Source organism: Megachile rotundata, chromosome 5 (genome assembly GCF_050947335.1).
Source record: "Megachile rotundata isolate GNS110a chromosome 5, iyMegRotu1, whole genome shotgun sequence".
NCBI lineage: Eukaryota > Metazoa > Arthropoda > Insecta > Hymenoptera > Megachilidae > Megachile > Megachile rotundata.
The window spans coordinates 17,020,376-17,038,003 of record NC_134987.1 but is presented as its reverse complement, the minus strand read 5'-3'; the positions used below and the strand labels follow the sequence as shown (position 1 = coordinate 17,038,003).

Here is a 17,628-nt window from a genome sequence, read left to right as displayed (position 1 = left end):
CTTACGACCTACTTTCGAAACCATGCTCGACGTTACAATTTATATTATTTCACATTGCACGCCGAAACGAATGTGGGTCACATATCGTACAAATTACAAGAAATAATCAAATCAATAGAACGTCGATCCATGAATTTTAAAGTTAACAAAAGAGCAGGAACCGTGTTCGTCGAACAATGTTAGTAACCTGACAATAGGGCAGTGATCATTGTGCGATGTTGAATTTAACACGTTACCCGTGCCACGTGCAAGCCAAATGTGACGTATTCAACATTCGGAAGAAAATGTTTACTATTCTACACACGGTGGTGTGAATGTCAACCGCATTTTCCGGGACAGTTTCATTATTTATTCTTGGAGGCGAGGTAAAAACGATAAACGAACCAACTGCGCGAGTACGAGGTGCACCACTTAAGACGAGTGTTAAATAAATACACAAAATTTCCCCGAAGAATATTTCGTTCGTGCTGTGTAGACACTTGTAAGATATAAATCAGTGAGATGGAAACACACGCTCGGAAAGAATTTGCAATTAGTCGTACCTAATACCGATACATGCAAAGTGAACGAATTCGAAAAGAATTTTTGTCCAAAATTCCGTTCGCCGGTTTCATTTACATCGGAATGGAATCGGTATTGGTTTGGATTGAATTTTTCCGGAACGAGCAATACCGCCGATTCTTTTTTCGGAAATATCCGAAAAACTCGTCGATTAAGTTGCTAAACAAAGTTACACGAAGTCCTCGATAACGTAGGTCATTGACTTCGGTATATAATTTTGCAAACGATTAAAGCGTTCGGTCCGAGAACAGATGTATAATTTTGTACCGCTTTCGATCGTCGACACCTGTTCCGTGTTATCGTTAAGTTAACCGCGCGATTTTAGAAAGGACAACAGTGGTACGCATCGAAGGCTCGGAGCAACGAGCGGGGTAGTCGATACGCTCGTTATATTTACGAAAGTGGAGAATTGTTATTTCCGAAGGGGATTTTCCGCGCGGTTGGCTCGGATTTGATTCAGCGTGTACACATTGCGCCGTACACTAGCAAGGCAGTATAGAGTAGAATTTGGAAGGAATCGGAGCGGACGAGAGCGAGACCGGCGAAAGACGCGTGACGCGATAGGTCAGGTATCGGCCGCCAGGAGCGCAGCAATCGCGTACGCTGCCCTCAAGACTTTCTCGACGCTCAGTCTGCCGGAGTCTGTAGCGCGCGAAAGTTGTACGTGTGACGTGTACCGCGTGTCTCGCCGGTTCCTTTATCGCCATTTATCCGCAAAGTTAGTGTGTTCCGCGAATGTCCCTTCCCGTCTTAGTCACGGCAATATGTGACACTCGTTGCGCGTTCGCTCGCCCGATCGAGATCGATCTCTTAAATCGGTTTAAAAAAAAAACACACGGGGATCGTTAAGTGTCGTCACGGTTCAATTTCTCCGAACCACGTGATTTTTCTGTCATGCGTGCACGGAACACCGTGCGTTATTGAGTGGAGTGATCGAGCCGGAGTGTGATCGATTCGTGAGTCCGCGAAATACGATTTATGCGCGCGTTACACAGTGAAAAGGGAATTGAAAACGGGAGTGACGAGAGGTAGCCGTTCGTTCGAAAAGTTTCGTGTGTGTGCCGCAGCTGCAGCGTCTCTGGCGGCCAAGCGGAAGGGAAAAAAATAAAAAGCAAGGTTGCTGGTGGCGGCTACGATTGACGGATACCAGCCGAGAGAGAACGACTCCTTCTACGGCGGTAAGTATCGATATTTATTCTTCTTCCTTTCTGTTGACCTTCTTGGGATGCACGCGAACGAGAGTACTCGATCTTACCTTACCCTCGGCCTCCGTGCCACACGAGGCTGACAGGGGGGCACCGCGCTCTTTCTTCGAGTAACCGGGACTCGGCTCCGAATGGAATCTTGCCTCGGGAACTTCTGCTACGAAGAACTTGAACGTTGATCTCCGCGAGGTATCTCTTGTTGCACGAACTTCGTGATCTACGACGGGACACATTCGTCCTAGCCGCGTTTATCGGTACACGATACTCACGCGATTTCTATGGTACTTTCGAATCCGCGCCGTGAACTTCTTTCTTTCGCTGCTCTTTTTACGAGGACGAAGTTCGTAATAACGACACGGAGTTCGCAGGTATTCGGGGACAGGTCGACCGACACTAAGCCGCTGGAACCGCCACGAAATACTCCGATTCTGTGTTAGGACTTTTACAACTCACGCGATCGCCGCTCTAATTCCAAACTTTCGACATTCGTGAATGCGATAAATGAAATTATATTAGTCAAAATTGTTTATTGCGCGATATACCTGCGTGCCGTTTCGTACTTTTTTTCGGTTTAATCGATTTTTATACGAGAACCCATTATACCTTGAAGATGTACTTGGATGAAAGTCGGGTAGAAATAAAACTTCAAGTACAATCTCGTTACAAAGTAACCGAACAAAAAAAATCTCCCCCATCAATCATTTGCTACAAGCTATTAAAGATACCAGCCTTCATCCTACGAATTTCTTTCTAAAATTGTGTAGTAAATTATCTTCGTCTGTTTGTAATAAGCGTACATTAAGACGTAATATGTACCAACAAACGCTCTTCCTATACCGTGCTCGTGAAATATTATGGTTTTAAATCATAAATCATCTCTGTTGACATTAAACATCGAGCAAGAGTAAAGACAAAGTGTATGCTTTTATCGTACATGTGGAGACCAATGCAGAAGGAAAGTATGTGAACAGGATTGTTTCTTTAACTCGTCTCGTATAAGATTCTTTACTGTGGCTTTAATTTGAATAAAAGACCATTATTTCATTATCAGATATTTTATTATCAATTCCAGGAATCGGATCGAGGAATTTTTATGAAAGAGATATTGAATTATAAAATCACATATTGTGAATGTCTCGTTTCATTGCAGTATTTTAACTCTTTTTAAATTATTCAGACTTTCGATTTTTAAAGGAAATTCTTGTCAAATGAATTTTCATTAAATGATTTAGCTTTCCCAGAATTATATATTGAAAATAAGATTTGCATCTTATTCAGAGTTGAAAGCTAAATCAGTGACGATGAATTTTTAATATTTTCACTCCGATATTTATTCACCTCTTTCTTGTAGAAAAAATCAGAAATTCCCAGAAATATTGAAATTCTTATTAACATCATTATTCATAATCCTTTTTACGTGCTTTCTTATTATACATTCTTTCACTGCAGTTGTCAACAAATTTAATTAAACGAGGGGAGGTGCTTTTTCATTTAACGTGACATAATACAATGGCACTACGAAACGACAGCAGAATGAATGTGCTTTCTATTGTCTATTTCGTACAAAGCCAAAGGAGTGTTGTTTTCATGCTAAATTTGCATATGAAATGATTAAATTTTCTAAGAAATAAATCCGTAACATGGGAGAGTAGTAAAAATTTCAGTTGGAATAAAAACAAAAATATTCATTCGACACATTACATTAAAGAAAATATTTAAACGAAAAGAGTAGCAAAAGCTTCGAAACAGTAAAAAGAAGAGAACCACGTATGTGTGTCAGCATCCCATGGGTAATTGAATGAGTTCCACGAAAACATTCGGAAAATTTAAATTTACAAATTCGAAGGAGGATTAAAAAGTACACCTTGTACTGCGCGTACGCGTGACCAATGTGAAAAAAGGATTTTATGGATCGCAGAGGAGAGTGAATGTTTCACGGAGGGAAAACAAAGACCGGAAAAAGCGAAAAACAGGTCGAAAAATCCAGTTGTAGTGGGTGGCTCGGGTAGCTGGTCCGGCTTTTCGTGTTGCTTGCTAGCCACGCACGTAAATCTACCGTGGAGTCGTTAGTCATGCTTTATTTCGCTTTAGTTTTCCGTACACGCTGAAATAGCATCAACTTTCGAGGAAGGGGCTGACTCACGTGCTTTTGAAATCCATTCAGAAAGTGACGAATGCCCATGCATGCCACGCACTAACGCCGGCTGGCCGTACGCCACACGTGTGCTAGCTAATGGCTCGTCTTTCGTTTTATTGCCGCATATGCTGACAATGAAACGTTCCATTCGGTCAGACCTTATCTTTCCGCTCCAAGAAATTGAATACTGGTCCCTCGTTTGGTACTTTGGAGTCGATTATCAAGATATATCGATCAGATAGACTTCATCAATTTTGGAATTATGGGTTTTGGTTTATGACTTGACCAGAAGTCTAATTTTTGGAAGTAGTTGCTCACAGATTGCTACTAGTTGCATTACCACGTGTAGCATTACTCGTTGTATCTCCACGTTATGTAGTGTGTCATCTTAATGACCTCCTTTCAAATTCATGTACCAAAGAATATATCGAAGAAAAAGAAAGTTTCTACTCGAGAAAGCGATTTGAACCTATCCCCAAGCAGATTAAGCAATTTTAAGATTAAAGAATCTTCGACTAAAAGTGTTACAAATGCTAATCAGATTCGAAGTTGGGATAAGCTAATTTCTTGGAAAAAACTTAAGGGCTCTTGAATATTCATGAGAATATTCGATATCGAAAGTTTATCAAATGGGGCAAGGTTCTATTATTGATCGAAGTTTATTATTTAACCAGAAACTTTTCTTCGAACCTGATTTCCTGGCAGGATTAAACGGTGACTGGTAAAATCTGCTCCAGAACGAAATTGCTACTTTATTCGAAGCTTTAAAGCGAGATTGCTCGATTCTATTTGGGAGGTCATTATCGTATCTTCATTAGGTTTTATTGCACGTATATTTTTAACAAGAGCTTGCTAAATCTAAAGGTAAACGATCGGAGTCTTTTTTATCGTTAAACGCTTAACTTTCATGCGAATATCTGGTTATATATAAATGACCGATAAAACGAAAGTACATTTGGTGAGTAAAAGATTAACTGCATTTAGAAACATGAGTCAATAGATCTATTTCGAATAAATGTTCTCAAAAAAGTAGGACGATTGTTACACAGTGTATTATTCACTATTGTTTGAGAATATAATAGTAAGTGGATACTCTTTAAATATTGACTTTCCCTCCGTGAAATGAGTGCTAAAAAATTAAAGCACCTTATACAGTTACAGTGCTCGCATTTAACGATAATATTTATAATTGGCTTCGATCAAATACACCAAAAGTAGCATGAGTGCAACACTAAGTGGCACCGTCGAAAGAATATAAAATTAGAATTAATTACGTAAGAAATCGTAGCTTGCCATAGTAGCGTGCACTTGAAAGCACTTATGCTTATTAAGTCCGTAGTCTCCGTGTGCATCATGTGATAAGGGTAATGAGATATAGTGAACGTAGAATGGATTCTTGAATAGAATGGTCCAAGCATATAATACCGGTGCCGGTTCGGCTGTCGGAAATTAATTACAATGTTCAGCGAGCAGTTCGGCCTAGCTTGATTGAGATTCAAATTAATGACTTAATTCAGAAATTTTCAACCTGTGAATCGTACGAAACGTATGGTACATAATATAACGCATCCTCTTCGAGTATGGACAGGTCAAGAAAAGTTATTTTAAGCTTATGGAACAGGTCGAAGTGAAAGGCCCATTGAATTGAACGCGAGGATCCTGGGTGCACGAAGGGATCGTATCAGCTTGAGACGTATCCTTGAAGAATCCAGCCACGAACCTTAAAATTTCATGGTCGAAGGTAGAAATCGCATCAAAGAACCTTGGTGTATTTCCAGACGTGAACTCAACGCACGAAAATCCTTTCTGTCTTCTTTTGGGCAACGTTCCCGAAATTGATCTAGCGTATTCGTTCTGGATAATTACAGTCTATATTGTGTACGTTTTCAGTATTTGTAAACAGTAGCGCCGTGTGCGGTGAATAGTTTCGGTTGTCAGCATCGGAAATTTGTAGCGTTGCTATCTGTGAAAACAGGTGAACAATCGGAACCGTACAAAAGAGAATACAACTTAGAATTTGGGTCAGATAGAATGAACATACGTACGAATATTCTAACGATGCGAGATCATTATGGTGCGCGAGCTGTGTTTTGATTCTGAATATTCGCTATCGCCAATTTTTTTCTTCAGATTCTTTAATAGTCGGTTTGATTAGTTTTCACCTTTTCTGCAATTCTTCTGAGTTCTTCTAGGCGTTGAAATCTCTGTCTTCTTAATTTCGTTCTTCTTATTGGAATTTAGGACCATAAATCTTCATTAGAGTCTCTTTAAGTCTTCTCTAAGATTTCTTTAGGATCCCTATAGATTTCTGCGATTGATTCCTCAGATCCTCTCTGAGATTTCTTTAGACTTCTCTAGATGTCCCTTACGATTTCTTGAAGATCCTAGATATTGCTATTTCTTCAGGATCCCTCCAGACCTTCCTAAGATTACAGTCTAGCTTACAATCCACTGTATCTCTAAACTTTTAATCGCGCGATCTCTTTCTGCTCTACCAAAATTATCTTCCTTATAAATACCCGTTTATCGCATGTTACGTCGCTATCACGAATTTGCGAAAAGGTAACGCAACGTTACACGCAGTTACGTAGAAACAACGCTACTTATGGAGCAACTTATGTGCCCGTTAATGCCTACCTTTGAGCACACAGTTTAAAGAAATAGCCAAGTGTACCATTGTTTCAGGAGCAACGTGCATACGCGACTCATATTTCCCTGTGTTCCGTACCCGGCCAGCCGGGAAAATGCACACAGTAATCTGATTTAAGGTCTGCTTTAAGTGCACTAGTTCGTTGACTCGGACCACGGATGTAAGTGTGGCACGCAACAACGATCCACATGCTTGATAACAGAAACTAGAGATTCCTCGTCGCACAAAAAATTGATTGTACTTTCTATCATTCTCCTGCGTATCGTTTTTTCTTCAAATTACTCGTTACTGTTCTGACGAGATTGGATTTCATTTTCTCTTGCATAGTTGACCTAACGTGGGATATTGCTTTAGAGATTCTGCAACATCATCAAGCTTCTGAATTTCTAAATTTTCAGATCACAAATTTTTATATTGGCAAGTTTTCAAATTTTTGAGTTCTCAAATCTGTAGGTTTCCAAGTACTCAAATTTCGACATCCACAAGTATCCAAATACTTAAATTTCAATATTCTCAAGTTTCCAAATCTCTGAATTTTCAAATTCTCAAATTTTGGCACCCTCAAGATTCCACATCCCAAGTTTCCAAATCCCTAAACTTCCACATCTCTACATTCAATATCCTCATGTTTCTGAATTTCTAAATTTTCAGATCACAAATTTCTGTGTTCACAAGTTTCCAAATTCCTAAGTTCTCAAATTTGTAGGTTTCCAAATTCTCAAATTGCAACATACACAAGTATCCAAATCCTTAAATTTCAATGTTCTCAAGTTCCCAAATCTCTGAATTTTCAAATTCTCAAATTTTGACACCCTCAAGATTCCACATCCCAAGTTTCGAAATCCCTAAACTTCCACATCTCTGCATTCAACATCCTCAAGTTTCTGAATTTCTAAATTCTCAGATCACAAATTTCTATGTTTACAAGTTTTCAAATTCCTGAGTTCTCAAATCTCTAAGTTTTCAGCCTCCCAAATTTTGACACCCTCAAGATTCCACATCCCAAGTTTCCAAATCCCTAAACTTCCACATCTCTACATTCAATATCCTCAAGTTTCTGAATTTCTAAATTCTCAGATCACAAATTTCTGTGTTCACAAGTTTTCAAATTCCTGAGTTCTCAAATCTCTAAGTTTTCAGCCTCTCAAATTTTGACACCCTCAAGATTCCACATCCCAAGTTTCCAAACCCCTAAACTTTCACATCTCCACATTTCCATATCCTCAAATTCCTAAATTCTTCAGCTACAATCCTTCCTTATTTCCACCCTTGCAAAAGACAATATTATTCACAGTAGTACTCTACATCTCCAACACAAGAATTTGAGTGTTTAGCCCAAAAATAAAAGAGTAAGTTCCACGAGTGCAGAATGCATTTCGATTTCAAGCACGATAGATGAGTGTGGTAGAGAAATGAAGAAAGCGGTCCAAACCTTGGTTATAAAGATGTCGATCTGATAGGATTACGGTGAATTTCCAATATTGTCACGTACGAATCATTATGCCTTGTCAACACGATTTACACTTTCATCCGGTGCATGTATAATACGAAGAATTACGGGCAGACCGCGTGTCTAGCATAATAACGCGAGCCGTATAAAAATGCAAGTGACTTCGGATTTTCTTTGAAATGGATTATAAATGATGCCTCGTCAAATAAAATATCGCTGTCGCGCGTGGCAACCGTGGGTATAACTTGCAGCTGTCTCGTATGAAATGAACTTTTGTACGTGGAGCATGAATTTCATTATTACTGTTGCATAAAAATAATTCGGTCCTGCTCGTCCTTCGATTTTTATCCGGGAACCTGAATCTTTGAACACGATCGTATCTCTTTGAATTATGCACATTTTCGAAATATAGATTCTATATTCTAATTACGTATTTTGCGGTACGAATATTTAATTGCGCACGTTCTTCTGTAATCAATATTACATTCACAATTGTAATTAATATCCTTATAATTTATAATTGAAACTAAAATTATAATCATTTTAAGTTTGCCATTAAATCCATGCACAAGTCCAATTGCCTCGACAACAAAACATGATTTCACGTTAATTATAATTCATCGTCAACGTCCGTTCCTTTGGGACCTAGTTTATCTAACAATCTTGCATACGCGTCGATACTCGTCGCGATGAATTAAATTCGAATAATGATCCCAATGAGGTCGCTAATTAACCGTCATGCACCAGGCTATTTGTTTGTTATTTTTGCTCGAGAATTTCGGAGGCAGAATTCGCTGCAATTGCTCTCCGTCAGTTTCGCGTTGTTCGTCGATTGCGTTTCTGTGATTTCATAAAAGCAATCAGTTCGCTTAGCGGATAGGTGGGATTGCGCTTCTTATCCGGCGAGTTTATTCCCCAGACCCGAGGGCCAGTTAGGAAGTGGCTTTAAATGGGTAGTCAGTCCGAGACTCGCGAGCAAGTTAGTATCGTCTGATCCCTTTAATAGCGTGTTCGCATGGCATCGGACTCTCGTTACCTTGAATGTTTCTTGTCGCTGCAAGAAACATTCAAGTTCGATGATGCACTTGCTTCGCCTTATTTGTCAGAACAAGCGAACGCTTTGTGTTTACGACCAGCAGCGTAACTGGCGTCTCGGATCCTCGCTGCAATCTGATGCGATCTCGGGATAATACACGCGAGCCTTCTTAATCAACCTATCTGCGGCTTCGTGAAAACACCTGAGTGACGTGTGCGTGTCGTAGTAGGTCGACCAGTCAGTCGGTCTCAGGTTTTCCCACACGAGGTGGCCTTCGATCAAGCAACAGCCTTTTATATCGGTGGCCTTGTCTGCCGTCGTACGCACGTTTCTGCCAATCGTATCCGTTTGCATCCGATCGTTCCGTTTCCCTTTTTCTTTTATTTTTATGCTTATCGTGGGTGGCTCGACCGGTCGTAATAACGCGTTGGAATTCATGTTATGGATTCGCGATGTGGACGTACAATTAGGGGATTATTTTTGAACGGTGAATAAAGTGCTACTGTTTCTAAAATAGCGGAATTAATATCGTATTATTTTTTCAATTATCTCGCTCGACTTTCTTCCGCAAGTTTCCCTCTGCAAAAATATGTAAATTCGAAAACTTGTTATCTCTGGAAGTTTGACGCATGATTTATCGAAGTTACCAGACCCATATAATTGGCGGGTAATCAATTTTTGGAGCGCAGCGCACTCTTCCCCGTTCGCATTTACATGAGAATCGACGTTGATTACATTCAAAACTCGTATTGTGTCTGAGATGAAAAGTGTAATTTGTAGGAATTCACGGAAGAATCGCGGGGAATTAGCTTATCAAGGGCAATGTTTGCGAAGGTAAAGCACATTTCCATTTATATGACACACCGTTGTGCCCGGTTCCCGATTCTGTAACGAAACCCCTCTGCTGCTTTGTAATCTGATCTGTAACCTGCTTTTTTCTCGTGACAAGCATTCCGAATCAAATTCAGAATACTATCTGATTACGACCATCTTCATCTCCGAATTTTATTACACCCGGTTATACCTGTATCAGCCTTTCGAGTTGCATAAGTTCGCAAAAATCACCGGTTTCTTTTGCTCCTCTGGTCACATTTTAATAATCTTTCGACACTTTAGCATCGTTTATTGTCCAGAAACATTGCGCAAAAATTTGCAATTTTATACAATTTTATTTGTAGTTAAAAATGAATTGAGAAGAAAAAAGAATTGTTTTCTTAGAACGTTTGTTTCCGCGATTTCAGCATGTGTTCGTTATGTAAGCCGATTGCGGTGTACATAATTCCGGAAATAACATTTATAATTATTGTCGTATTTCTGGAAATACTAGCTGTGAAACATATTGTTGCTGGATCATATTTACTGAAATCGAGATTACAGATATAGAATTAATTTTATACTGTAGGCATTGCAGTATTAAACTGGAGGTTAAATTTGGAGCCTATAGAAATATTTTGCTTGAATCGTACTCTTAGACAAATCCAATGAAAAATTTTTAATTCAAGTGATTTTTGATAAAAAATTATTCTTTGCTAAAATTTCATATCAAGAGTTCGATGATCGTTCGAGGATCTTGATATTTATTTTTAATTTGTTTTAGTTTATACAAATAAATTTGCTAATTGTCTGTGCAAAATGCGAAAGATCTAAATTTAATAAAAAACTTCTATTGCAATTTTTCTCGTGAAGTCACCATGTTTTCAAATAATTAACAAAGCAGTAAAACGGGGTCAGATCGACAAAAGGTCACGAGCCGGCAATGAATAATAGCCGATCCAGATCGAAGTATATTAGGTTAGCGATGCTTAAGGAATTGACGATAGGTCAGTTAATAAATTTCCCGACAGTCAGCCTATCTAGTTCCGACAGACGACAAAACAGCCAGACTCGGTAGAATGTAACTTTTATCGAGGACAGGGAATGGCTTTCCGAACTTTGGTCCATCTTTAATTTAACTTTCCTTCGGACTTCTTCACATTTTAATCATTTCCATATTAAAGCCTGTCGAAGTAACGGCCGATGTATTTCCAATATCGGAGTGGCTGCAGAGAAGCCGAGGTTGAAGAAAAGTTTCGCGTTACCCGAGTACCGAGAACGAGGCGACCTCATGTAATCGTGATCACTCAACCTCGACAAAATGCGTGCGTATAACCGAATGTCCGATATTCGTCTGACCTCGATTGTACGCTCGCATAGTGCACGCTCGTTTAATGCACATTTCGTATAGCGTGTTAAGTGCTCCCAGCAGAATATTTATGATAGAAGAAAATTTTTGTAGTGCCAGTGATATTAATATTTATGTATAATATATTCAAGGAGTCTGTTTATTTGAACGAATGATAAGAAAGAAAGAAAAGGAAATAGTAGAAATAAATTAACTCGGCTGTCCATTAATTCAATTGTGCTAAAGGGAGCGTTGTTAATCGACTGAAAGGAGAAACACAATTTACACAACACGAAATAGAATAAATTCTATTACGAGGGACATTGCAATTTTCGGCGCGAAAACCAGGGTTCCCCGTCCTTTGTGCGAGGACGATTTATAATAACGCCTATTTCCTTCTGGACCGACGTGTCCTCGTAATACAACGAAATTCAGGGAAAAATGTGTCCCGTTCCTGGTCTTTGTGCAACGTCGAAATTACGATTTCGAAGACAAATGTCCCTCGAGCGACGAGAGGAAAACATTAAACGTCTTCTATACGTGCACGTTTAAGCGGCATTGTGAAAAAGCGTCGTCTTCGCGCGCGCAATCACACCTTCGTACACGTACACGAGTGCACAAGGAGCTGAAATAAGCTTCATCGGATTAATATCAAGGAATTAAAGCTACGGGTTCGTGCTCGCGCGACCTCGGAAGTTCGCCGAAAGCAACGAATAGCTTTCAGTCGGAGACATGCGCGAGCAAGAAGCGAACAAACGATGAAAAGGAGGCGATCCTCGAGCACGAAGGAAAGAACGCGGACTCAGAGGAATAAATGGCGAAAAGCTGCTGGTATTTCCTCGGAAATTTCATCCTCCTCTCGCGATTCTTTCCCTTGATTTTCATTTTTTTAAACGAATCTTCTCTACTCTCTATCGCGACTTAGATATTTAATTACGGGATCCTCTACCTGAAAATTGTCGATATAATATATCCACTATGCTACTCTTATGTCCTTGATAATTCCCTTTCATCTCCTTTCTAGGTTAATAAATATTCTTTCTCGGTAACGAAGCGGGAGATACTGTTCAAAATCTAAGCTTTTATTACCTGGTGGCTCGTTGAATTTTTTAGTCAAACAGGAATTATTTAATTTTGCCAGGGACGGTTTCAAGCTTTCCACATATGCAAATTCCAAAATTTACAAATCTGTGAATATTTGAATCTCTTTTCGCGAGAAAGGTTTTCCAAATTTTTAATTATTCAAATGTCCGTATACCAAAATCTTTGAATCTTCAAATCAGATACCAAAATCTTCAAGTTCCCACATATGCAAATTACTAAGTGCTGCGTGATATCTACGAATCCTTAAATGCCGATATTCTTGAATTTTTAATTCTCTATATTTCCAAACATCTAAATTTTTAAATTCTCAAACTTCCAAACCCTATATCCCCAAAAGCCCAAACCGCCAATTTCCTAAATTTCCAAATCTTGATATCCTCAAATCCCCACATCCCAAAATTTCCAAACGTCCACATCCCTCAACTGCCGTAAAAAGTCTCTGAAATCCGTGAAGTTACAAACTTCGAGGTAGCAAAATTTCGAGATTTGATCGTAACTTTCTAATGAACAATCGGCAAGCGGTCAGTTAGGAACGTTCTCAAGTTTGAAGTGGAAGAACGGGACTCGTCGGCACGACGAACGGGGTTAATCCGGTACGATTTCCTGACGTATTTCAAAATCTCTGTGGGCCGCTTTGCAGGTGCATTAAATCCGGCCTGTCTTGTCGGCTTCGTGTATCCTTACACGAGGCTGGCTACCTACAGAGAATTATGAAGCAGGAGCGATAAACATTTAACGCGGGAGAAATGCAGGATTGCGCGGTCTGCGCGGATCGCCGCATCTGCTTGAAATTCAAGGCGATGTGTACGCTCGCGGCTTTCTGCACACAACGAAGAAAGACCTTTCGGCTTAACCCATTTACGGCCGAACGTACGGGTTAATGGGTTAAAAGGGGGTAGCTACGTGTGCGAACGACCGCGATCTTCCGCTTGTAAACTTCTGTGTTGCATCGTTGACGAGATACGCCGATCGGACGGATCTTCGACGATCTCTTTTACCCCGGAATTTTTCCACGAAGGCAACGATTAATCCCTCTTCGGGTATCTCGCTTCGAGAACGCTAATTGCAACCATATACTGTTGTTTTTTGCCCCCGGAAAACGATCGGTTTTTGCACCTTTGGGATCAACGAAATTATCTCTTTCCATCGATATACGATTATCTTATGCAAATCTTTTACTGCAATGTCTAATGACAAGACTTTTTCTACATATAAAAAACATGACATACTAGGTGAATCCTATGAACTTTTCAAAAATTGTAATGACTCAATGAAAACAACTTTCGCATACCATGTATTTACAGCCAATTTTTAATGTGATTATTAAGCTAACCTATTTTAAATAAAAAATGAAGTATATTAAAAAATATCATTCCGTAACGTAAGTACGTTCGAGAATTTTTATTTGAGATCCAGGATAAGAACGATGTTCGACGCGAAATAATTTTACAAGATCGGTAAGCCGGAGATGGGAAAAAAGTCTGTAAACGAGGCTGGATCACGGTTGCCAGCACGAATATAGTCTCGGTAGGGCGTGGTCGATGTTAAAGATGCTCCTTCTAAAATATTCATCGTTCATAAGAGCGTCCAACGAGATGGCGTCGTCGCTAGGAAGCAGCCTGTGGCCGTTGAAATCCACGTAAGATCCAGGATATCGAGTGTCTCCCTTTGCAAATTCACGAGAGTAGCGAGTTAATCTCCGAGCAAGGCTAAGTTTCGCCGCGGATCTGCTACCGTTGCGATAACGATTTTGTGTACAACGGAAATTCGCGAATGAGCCGCCAAAAGCACAAAGATCCTTTGCATATAAACTCGGAGTGTAGCATAGAACTTGTTGAAACGTTCGTTCGCATCAACTCGAGTCATTTTTGAGCCGAAGATAAGCCGCTTACAAAGTTTCTGGACGATTAAAGGCGAATACAAATGCGTAACTGACGCTTCAATTTTCTAGCTACTCGTTTTTTCAAGAACTTGCTTAATTTTTATGGACCGAGAGACACGAAGTCTCTAAACCTTTGGAAGTACTAAAACTCGATATTCATAAAGTTCGAGAGTTGCGGAGTGTAAAAATTCCAAGACCTTGAGGCGTTAAAGTTGCGAAGTCTAAAAGATTCGAAAATTGTATTTTATCTAAAGAGTGATCCATAAAATTTGGAAAAATATTTCCAACATCGTCAATTTCAAGTTATTTCTCGAGTGCTCGAGAACACGCTTTGCTTCAAGTTAAATTGAATTTACTGTACTGAGTAAATGGACCGCTAAAGTTTCAAGAGAACAATCTTTCGGTAAGTATATTATTAAGTTTCGCTAATTCGTTTTCGTCCGGTGTCTGTGAATCGTGCCTTTGGAGCAAAGATACCTCACTTTCCGCCGCGTACCCTATTTTTCCGAGCAATCGATTGTTCGGTCGAGGGTGATTATAGTCCGGCGATCACGGGGTAGCGTATAGACTGCAGAAAGTGTTCACGCGATTATCGAATTGAATATTCTGAGAGTGATGTCTGTAATTTTGCGTTCTTGCGGCGGTGATTACAATTACCGGTAGTACATAGGTAGAATTCGATAGAGGGTGGCTATAATCGTGCTTATACCACTCTAAGGTTAAATCAGAATTACCACGATTGAAGGGTAGTATGCGAACCGCGCGGAAGCGTTTATGCAGTTATTGAATCGAACATTCCGAGGTTGACGTAATTCCAACTTTTTGCAGGGAAAGGTAATTAGTAGCACATTTGCGGCGCTTAACGGTACGGGATTGCAGCAGAGTTTCTCTATTAGATTAGACCGGTTTTACGAGAAGAACGATTCTCAAATTATTCGCGATATCACCGAAATATTAAACGGTGCCACCAATTTACCACTTTTTACGACGCTCCGGTGGCGAACTGAAAGCAGTTAAATTACTCGTAAACGTATGAAAGCGAGGCACCATTTGCCTCGTAAAATAGGAAAGAAAAAGTGACGTAACGAATACGTTAACGTAAGTTTTATGGCACGGAGGGTTAACCGAATCGATAACAGCTACGGATACGAGAGTTTCTATCGGTAGCGAAAATCAACTAGAAAATCGTGTCTCGAGGAGAGGAAATTCGAACGGTACGGATATCCCGATAGCAAGGGGTTAAGATGGTTCGCGATATTATTGGCACTCGAATTGGCGTGGTCGGCAAAGAGCAGGAATTGGAATAGATTATGGAAACGTGTTTCTTCCTCGAGCGAGTCTCGTGTCAGCTGATTGTATGGAGATGTAAAATTGCTCGGTGGAACAATCGCGTGGCCAGTTGCCCTGCGTACATGGGGAGCACCAGGTCGGTATAGTAGCTGGTTCGGTTGGCTAAGCTTGCGAGGGCAACTATACGAATTTCTGGCTCGTTCACCGCATGCTACCACAGAGTTACCAAGACGGGTCCCAAAGGCAAGCATTAAGCGAATACCTCGAACAACAACGTCCAATTCGACGCGTGTTGTCGCGGTGTGCGTGTATTAACGTTTAACCGATGCACCAGCTTCCTCTATCGCGTCGATGGCTTAGGACGAGTCTCCAGGACACAGTGGCAAGGAGAGGGTTTAAGGGAGATAGGAAGCTCCGGGCTGCCCCTGGGGAAATTCGTTATATTGACATTCCTGAAATGGCACGTTCCCCTGCAACGTGTAATGACGGAATCTTATAAATCTTTGCGTCTCGAACTTCTTACCTTTAGCGGGTGTCCGAGTAGACCATCGATCGATCACTTGTCGCGTTAAATTAAAACCCTAGACCAATTCCTTGTGGAGACCTGGTATGTTACAGATAAAGTATTCGAATGAATAATGATCCCTGATCTAACAGAGTTACTAGCTAACGATTACACGAACATTTTGACTAATTTCTCCTTATCAGAGAATTAATATTTTCTGTAATAAGATCAGATGTAAGACTCGTAATCGAGTATGTCCTCAAAATACGACAAAACTTTCTAGCGAATCAATGTTACAATTTTGTATACATTTAATTTTGAACGCGTGTTTGTTTAAATACCGATTAAATCGATGACACGTTTTTTAAAACGCGATCCATCATTTGACGATTACTCCACTGAAAATCGTGTTCCGCTGCTTTCGACGCTCGTCGAGAACGATAATGTCGAATTATCGTATATTTTTCGACGGAAAATTTGATTGTATAAAATTCTTCGACAGTCCGTTGACGGGCGTGTCCAGATGATTTACGCGTTGTGCTCGTGTCACGACGACGAAATGCACACTACCGATAATAAATTCGAAGCGATTAATGATCATTGTAATCCGAGAAATACGTGGCGGCTGTCAGGTCGTCGAATTTCGCGAAATTTATTCGCTCTATAATCGTGTCACCGCGTCCAATGAAATCACGGACGTCACTTTTGTTCCCCTTTTTTCCTTCGCGCGATTCTCCCTGTACGGCTGTACGAGATTTCATTAGAAACGTTTGCTCCAATGTCCACTGTTTCATAATCTCCTAGAAACTCGCGAGAGAGGAAAAAACGCGAGTAATAAATGGTACGCAGCGAATAATGGTCGGAATAAAATGACGAGTGAGACGCAATCTATCCCGAGGGACCTCGTTTGAAATTCCAATGTAACTAATAAAATTTCCTACGTCGCGGCTCGAATACCGTGGTTTTCTCTCCTCGTTCCTCACCGCTTTATTGCCTTCTGATTGGTTAACGCCGTTCATCTTCCAACGATCTGTCCTCGTAAATTAATCATTTTCACCGAATACGCACCGAAATCGAACTAACCTCAAGTATTTACGTGTACCATTGAATTGATAGATTAACATAATCTGAAGGTTATTTGGAATCTAACTTAATTGTTTTAGAAATATTTGTACAGTCTCGCTATATGGCTGTCGTATATTCGCCCCTTTTATCTTTTCAATCTGTCCTCAAGGATTGATTTGGAGCACAATTATTTTATAAAAACATTATTCCTCAAGCGAGTTTCGCGTTTCTCTACGATCATTATTTCGCAATTCTTCTTTTCCCGCGGCGCTTTTTTCACGCTATAACGCACACACGACCCTTTCTCAAAACGATCAATAAAACAAAAGCTTCGCGCCTATTCGCGTTTCACCCTGCGAGATATTCATATCGATGCATAATTAAAAGCTTACTACGTCCAGTTGGGAAACATGAACATTTTCAATATCCCTCCATTATTTAAGCTGATTATTGCCGATATCGAAAAGTGATAGCTGCATGCAAATGCGGGGCGAAAAAGATAACGGATAATTTTGCACGAACGAACGCTCCTAATGGTTTTTTTAGACGTTTCCAGATGCTCTCCTGGAGAACCGGAGCAAA

The 17,628-nt window shown here is 40.2% G+C and overlaps 1 long non-coding RNA gene across 1 annotated transcript in view; it reads left to right on the top strand.

Moving 5' to 3' along the window:
- Window positions 1-1,455: 1,455 nt before the first annotated feature.
- Window positions 1,456-17,628, top strand: part of LOC143264520 (uncharacterized) — a 258,801-nt gene continuing 242,628 nt past the window's right edge. Inside the window, exons 1-2 of the long non-coding RNA XR_013038254.1 lie at window positions 1,456-1,477; window positions 1,588-1,739. This is a non-coding gene — a long non-coding RNA (uncharacterized LOC143264520). The remainder of the gene's footprint in view (window positions 1,478-1,587; window positions 1,740-17,628) is intronic.